The sequence below is a fragment of the Paramormyrops kingsleyae genome, chromosome 23 (assembly GCF_048594095.1).
Source record: "Paramormyrops kingsleyae isolate MSU_618 chromosome 23, PKINGS_0.4, whole genome shotgun sequence".
Lineage (NCBI taxonomy): Eukaryota > Metazoa > Chordata > Actinopteri > Osteoglossiformes > Mormyridae > Paramormyrops > Paramormyrops kingsleyae.
Window position 1 is genome coordinate 18743586 of NC_132819.1, and position 7731 is coordinate 18751316.

The following is a 7731-nucleotide window of genomic DNA, read 5'->3' on the forward strand; positions in this document are numbered from 1 at the left end:
ACCGCGTTGTCCACACTTGCCCGTGGGGAATAGCAGCAACACTGGAAGAAAAGCTTTTAATGTCCCATCCCCTTCTGGCACTTCTGAGGGTTTGGGTGGGATTCCAGATGTGAGCATGCCCAGTAAAGCAGTGGGTCGCCAAGCAGTAAGACGCAGCGCAGAAAAGGACCTTTCGACCCCAATAATCCGATCCTTTATGAAAAGCAGCTCTGGATCGCTCCTGCTTTCGCCCCATCTGTCCTCACAAGCAGCTGCTCTGTCCAAAGATGCCGCAGCCATTTACTCCAGGAGGAAGCCAGGGCCCCCTCCGGCCAAAACAGCACACTTAAGAAATTCATTAAGCGCCGCCGCGTCCGATCACACGCAGCATATGATCGGAGCCGCTCCGGTTTTCCGGGAAGACCACAATGCAATTTTTGTGCTTTTGCCAAATCTGACCCACAAATTGGCGTCATTCTATATTCCTGAACTGCTGGAGTTAATTCAATAAGTGCATACTCCATGACATTCCAGGAAAAAAATGTGAAATAACAAGCAAACGGGGGAAAGGGACGCACGATGATTGGTGACTACCATGTGACATATTTCCAAAAATATACTTTTAAAGGATCTCGCTTAATGGATGTTCCATCCATCTTCCAACCGCTTGTCCCGGACAGGTTTGCAGGGTTAAATGGATGTTCATCGCTTTAGAAAGGCATAATCATACGAAAACGACGTAAACCATTTTATATTCCAAATTTCGGTTTTAGATTGAACCCCAATACTGGTAAATCTCACCAAAATCCTTTTAAAAAAAAAAATAAACGACACTCAGTGGTCGAGGATAAAACGCTCGTGATATTAGTAATTTAATTCGAGCTGATTTTAAACAGGCAGCAGAATGAAACTGCACACAACTGACACTGATTTTGACTGTTGAGTTATGAATTAGTAGAAAATCGCTTATTAGCTGAATTAATGGACAGTGCATTGAAATCCGGAGATCCATAAACAACCCCAGCAGCGCTTGATGAATCTCTTGGGTCTTTGGTAACGATCACCCTGCCTCTCGTTATTTAAACAGAAATACTGCCGTGGTGCAAACAAGCAGCCATGGCTGTGAGTCAGGCAGGGCTGGGCCCCTTTACGGTGTCTGTGATTGAGCACCATTGCCTGGGGCAAAAACTCCACAGCGTCAGGAAGTAGTCAAGCTAGCGGAGTGCTGCTCAATTGGGGGTCTTTAAATTAACACCTTCACACCCCCTCCGAAGGGGAGCGCGGAGCCAGGCCTGTGGAGGGCCAATCCATCTTCGGGGCCGCCAGTCAATGAGCGGCAGAGATGCAGAGATGTTTAGATCTCATGCTGATCTCAAATGCCCCCCCACCCCCATACTTCCTAACACAGGAAAGACCAGTCTTGCTCTAGAACCTTCTGGGGTGTGTCTCTTTTGATTTACGCCAGACCCAACATTAGACCCCCCTGGGTCATAAGTGTTTGGTTCACCTCTCTAAAACAGTCTGCGAAAACCGGCAAGTCTTTTAATGACAATCAATGACATACCACAAAATAACATTCAGAAACAGCATCGCTCAGAGTTCATGGTCCACAGTTCATGTCACAGATCTGACAGACTCATGCGTCCCTTAGTTTGATTTTTAAAACGCCAAAACTTGCAGAGTGCAGCTTCCAAGGCAAAAAAAAAAACACTCGCTAGATAGCACACTCCCCCTAGTGGAGATATTAAATATCTGCATTCAATTATCTATTCAAGAATTTATGAACCTGCTCTTAAATCAACGTCACTGATACAGTACTAACATCACGGTAAGTTTTGTGCAAGTATGTCTACAAATATATTTTAAATGCCCTTATAAATCACATCAGTGTGTGTACTGTATGTGAAAGTTTGAATTATTCCACATTATAAAATATAGAAATAACTAATTGTTATTCACAGTAAGGTAACACACATAATTACTAAGTAATTTCTTCTCAATTATATTCAGATTTTTTCATTAAAAGTAAGGAAAGAACAAAATAAAATATTAATTTAAAGAACCCTTAGTAACCTTTACCTATCTGTGCCATTCTCAAAGATGATTGAGACAGACCTTAAGGTCAACCAGTCAGTGACACAAGTCTATAAAGCCATCAAATAAGCAAATAATTAATTTAGGGCAGGGCTTTTCAAATCTGGCCCTCGATTCCAAATTCGGGCCTTGTTTTCAGTTCTCCCCGGTAGTTAGTTTAATAATTACTGATTCTGATTGGTCAGAGGCTTCACACCTGGCTCACAGGTAAAGGAAGGCTGGAAAACCAGCAGTGCTCAGACCTCGAGGACCGTGATTTGAACAGCCCTGATTTAGAGAACCGATGCAGAATTACGAGCGATAAAATGTCAGTAGTCTGCTTTAAAAAAACGAGATGGTTGAGAAGTACAAACTACTTTAAAACAGACGTGCAGATTGAAAGTATTTGAGTATAAACACGTTTTTAAATTGAAAAAAAGACCATTCAAGTACGCTGTGACTGCCATGCGAAGTTGAGATTTTTTGCAGCGTGGGTGGTAGCCCACCCTTGCCCCCTCCCCCCCACGGCCCTTAACCCTACTGTGTAGACAAACAAAGTGAAGACCAGCAGAGGAAGCTCACAGGTCACCCTAAGAGAACAGCCAGATCCCGGAGGCCCAGGTCACATTCTGAACAAGCCACCCACTATAGATTATTATTTAGCATTATAATATTTATTTATCATTTAACATTTAGTGAACGTAATCCTTAGGACATAAACATGTGACCTTATGGCATTGTAGCCCAATTATTGCTGCATGAACTAGCCTCAGAGTTTCTGTAACTGTATCTTATTTCCGCCCTGGTTGTATGAATCTTATTCATCTCTGTTGTTTACCGCTATGATCAAGGCCAAAGAGTATAATTGGCTTTAATATGCGGCCAGCGAAAGCTTCCAAAGGCTGCTGCTGCGCAACCACAGAGACACCTGGGTTCCCACGGCTCGTCTGGGCGTCTTGCCTGGACCTTTGTCACGGTGCCCTTGGCTGACTCCGCACCCTCTGCCATTACTATACAAAACATTGCGGTGGCCATTTTGGCATGACTGTGCTTCCAGAGAATATGATTGACAATTCTATCAAAAGGGAAGTAATTGGACGCCAAAGAAGACAGGGAGTAATGGTAAGACACATAGGGGTGAGGATTACCTGAGCCCTGGAAAAGGAAGCACCATGATTGGTCCAGAGAGGATGATGCTTAGGACACGCACCCCTCTGAAGAGATATGAAAAACGTATAAAAGCCGGTGTACCTTTGAATGACGGACTCTTGCGCAAGTGTCACATATTGAATGCAACCGCTGTTGGATATAATAAAGGACTAAGTTTTGGATTCTAACCAAGCGACTTCTAACTGCTAATTTGGCCCTATTGGAATAACCACAAGACCGTGAGCCAGCACACACTCCAGCCCCCCACCCAGGACAGCGTGGGCTCGAGCCCCCCCACCTGGCCTGATGCTTGATGATCAGAGTGGGGTTAGGGAATCTGGGCCTCTGGTTCCTGACAGTGTTTTGGACACTCCCAGAGGTCAGATCCTGTGGGTCTGTATCTGAGGAAAGATACTGCTTACCAGTTACAGGTTCTTGCGAACGGATAACAAAACATTCCACAAAGACTGGAGGCCAGGAAAAGTCAGACCCACTTTATCAACAGGGGTGCAGCCCAAAGAGAGGGAAGCCCAGCTCAGGAAGCTTGGAGAACAGCATGACATTGAGTGGTTAGCATGCTGAGTGGCTAGCATGTTGGGTGGCTAGCATGTTGGGTGGCTAGCATGTTGAGTGGCTAGCATGTTGGGTGGCTAGCATGCTGAGTGGCTAGCATGTTGGGTGGCTAGCATGTTGGGTGGCTAGCATGCTGAGTGGCCACTCATGGTTCCACCGTGCTCCAGGTAATTCAGCTTCAAAGCAGGCTGGAATCCACGGACATCTCCCAGGTAGCCATGAAATCTACCGCGCTGAGCACCATGCTTCTCTTACCATGCTGGTAGATGTCCCATAAGGGATGGTGGGCAAAAGTGGACATCAAGAAACTACAGGAGCTCTTCATGCTGAACCTTTGCAATTATAAGATCTTGGCTATGGAGAAACCGATTATGGATTTAGCCCTAAGGAAATACGCAAATATTTAAAAACACAATTAAATTACCATTGATTACCCTTGTGATGTTAATAAGCCAATGAGAGGAAGGTGCTCAGGACCTCAGGGTGCCTGTTCATGCCAGTTGCAATGGTCATCTGAGCCAGCAGATGGCCCTGTTCATACGTCTGCACTGAGGAATTTATTAACTGTGGGCAGACATGAGACCTATTTACATTTATTTAACAGATGATTTTATCCAAAGTGATATATAATGGAGAAAGAAGGGTGTGGCTGTCCCTGGGGCAGTTGCCGGTAAAGGCCCTTGATCAGAGGGCCAACAGTGAAATCACTCTGCTGACCCTGGGATTTGAACTGACAACATTTTGATTGCTAGCAGTATCCTAACCTGCTGAGCCACACTCCACTAATCTAGTGCAGTGTTTCACAATGCAGTCCTTAGGGCCCACAGGCAGTCCAAGTTTTTGCTTCCTCCCAGCTCCCAGTAGGAGCAAAAATGTGGACTGCTGGCGGGAGCGGGGAAGGAGCAAAATGGGGGAAAAATGTGAACCGGCTGTGGGTCCCTGAGGACCGGATTGGGAAACACTGATCTAGAGGACTCTGCAGTGTGTATATCAGGGGTCTCCAACTCCGGTCCTGGAGAGGTACTATCCAGTAGGGTTTCTATCCTACCTGGCTTCTGATGAGCCACACCTGTTCTCAGGTAAATACCAGGAGCAGGTGTGGCTCATCAGAAACCAAGTGGGACAGAAAACCTACTGGATAGTAGCTCTCCAGGACCGGAGCTGGAGACCCCTGGTGTATATCAATCAATAAAAAAGAAAAACACATGAATCCAATTTGAAAGTCCAAGATCTAACCAGTTATTGTAGGAGTTGTGGTGAGCCTGGGACTGAACCCAGCATGCTTAGGGTATTAGGCCGGAACCAAGGATGGGATGCCAGTCCATCACAGGGCTCACACAGGCAAACGGCATCAGAGACAGTCAGGTGACCCCAGAACAACCAATTCGAAAAGACTACAGCAAAAACTACAAAGAGATCATGCTGTGGGTTAGGATGGACATTCACCTCCAGCCCGACCGTGATCATGGATTGGCTTGTTGCCCCCATGCCACATGGGTGCCTGGGATCATCACTCTGGGTGTAAGGAGGAGAGGATGGGCACGGTGTTAAACAATGGACTCCGTATGATAAGCGAAGAGCAAAACTTCCAGATGTAATTTAAAATTTAACTGAAACAGTTTGGAAAGTGATTGATTCTATGTCTGGGAATTGAGTCTATCTACCAAAATAAAATGTTCAGTCGTTTAAGTTACTCCTCTATTATATTTGTCAATCCTATTATGGATTTTACTGATGACATCAAAGGGTAAGTTTTTTATAGTCACATCTTGTGGTCAAGTAACATCTAAATACAGACACATTGGTGTGTTTATTTTATTTATTTATTATTAAAATGCAAATTTGTTTAAACAAATAGTTTATTACACGTCAAGAACATTTTTAATAAAATACCGTAACGTCTACTAATCTTCCACATGCACAGAAAATCGACGCAAAATCCCCTCGTAGGTTCCATAAGAGGGCGCCATATCTCTTCGAACCAAAATCCCTTCAGTTCAGTTTGCTCAGGGTAGGGCCGTAGGAAGGAACTTCTCAATCCCCAAACACCTCATAGCATGAAACAAGTTAATTCAGTGCAAAACATAACAGATTTACATAAAAAATAGAATTGATTCTTTTTCAAGGATTGCTGGAATTTTGTGATGTAAGTGTTATCCTTAAACAATACGGTTAATTATAGGGGTGAAGGACAAAGTAATTAAAGGAAGAGGGATAATGCGAGGTAAATTAGCTCAATCATCTTAGGATACATTTGAATCGTGGCGGTTCAGGTCCAACAATTTTCAAGTGCATAGAGTTTTTCTTCAAAGCCGTTAGTAGTTTTGAATAAAGCTCGTTACGGCATGTTTGCTTAAACAGGCTTAGATTTCATCCTTTTTCGTCCTTCTCCAGATGTGGTTTAAAAATATATATATTATAAATGGGCCAATGGTAGCTGTTTAGCCATAATGTTTGCACAAGCAGCATAAAACAAAATAGGCGCGAGTTAAAAACATAAAACGGGAAGTTCTAAATATTAATACGTAATTTTAATAATTAATAAGAAAACAATTCACATTGAAATGTAGTGAAGAATCAAAATAATTACAAAAAATATTTTCATTAATGTGAATTGGTGGACCCACCCAGGCTAACCCTTAGATCCATCTATGCCCAGATTTGTTTTACAATTACGATTACAAGTCTTTTTTCTAAATCAACAGTTTTCATCACGTTATCTCAGCTTTTGCAAGGTTTAGCCAGCCACGGCTTGAAATCAGAGCGATAAAGAGCAAAGGTGTTACGGTCACATGATCTGTACCGTCATGTGATCTTTTGGCAGCGAATCAAACCGCCAATAGCAACGCTGGGTGAACCGAAGAAACATGAAATTATACGGAAGCACACTGCTTATCATTTCATTGCCGTTTGATGTACGATAAGCAAAAAATTATTCATCGCCTGATGAGGGCTTTAAATACTTCATCTTCAGCTATTCTGGTAGAGAAATGCGTTAGATAAATGCATTACATAAAAGCCGACTGATGCAAGGGGGCAAACAAGATTCCCCTCCCTGTCACGGTCTTTTGCAGTCAGCATTCCAAAACCATATTTAACTTTATTCAAATGGGATATTTCATTTCCGTAACTTAGAATTTAATGAGTTTGCACACCCATGTTTTGTGCTAGTGACCAGTTGGCTCTAAGGATGCTTTACATGTCTTATTCCAGTGCTAACTCACTGGATGTGCGAAGTATTAACCAGTAACACAGCCAGTGAAGAAACTAGTTTGTTCAAACATCCCACCTAAGAGATATTGATTGATATGAGGGGCACCGGCAGGGCGGGGATGCTGGCCAATGCTTGGCTGATATTACGGTAATACCGTATTTATATTACCGACTAAGGGCGGATTCGCTGATGGGGGCTAGAGAGTGGTAAAAAAGTTCTTGCCAGCTAATATTGCCTCAGTTGAATGGCGGAACAACAGATTTCTGGGACATTGCGCATCATTTGCGGGTGTCAGGGAGCTGGTGTCACTTTGCGGGAGACTCCGGGAACTTCCGGGAGATCTGGGACGTATAGCTTCTGGCTCACATGATCATAGCAGCAATCCAGCTTTGTGTACCGTCCTCTTAGATATCCAGTGCGCAGCAGACAGACTTCACATAGCCTAAAGAGACTTATACTCAGTCACGAGCACAGTAATGCTTCCGTGTCATCTTGAGCTGCATAGAGGAACATCTTTCTAAATAAGAGTGTACAGGAAGTATGCTTGGGGGGCATTACCCACCTGTGCCCACCAACGGTTTGAGGGCTTCAGCATGAACTCCTCAACTTTTACAAAGAAACGATTTGCTGGGCCAGGCAGCGATAAAGAACAGGGCACAGAGAGAGGGGGAAATGTTAATTAAACAAGGATAGAAGGGAAATTAAAAGGAATACCTAACAGGAAATGATTCATCCAAGCAGAG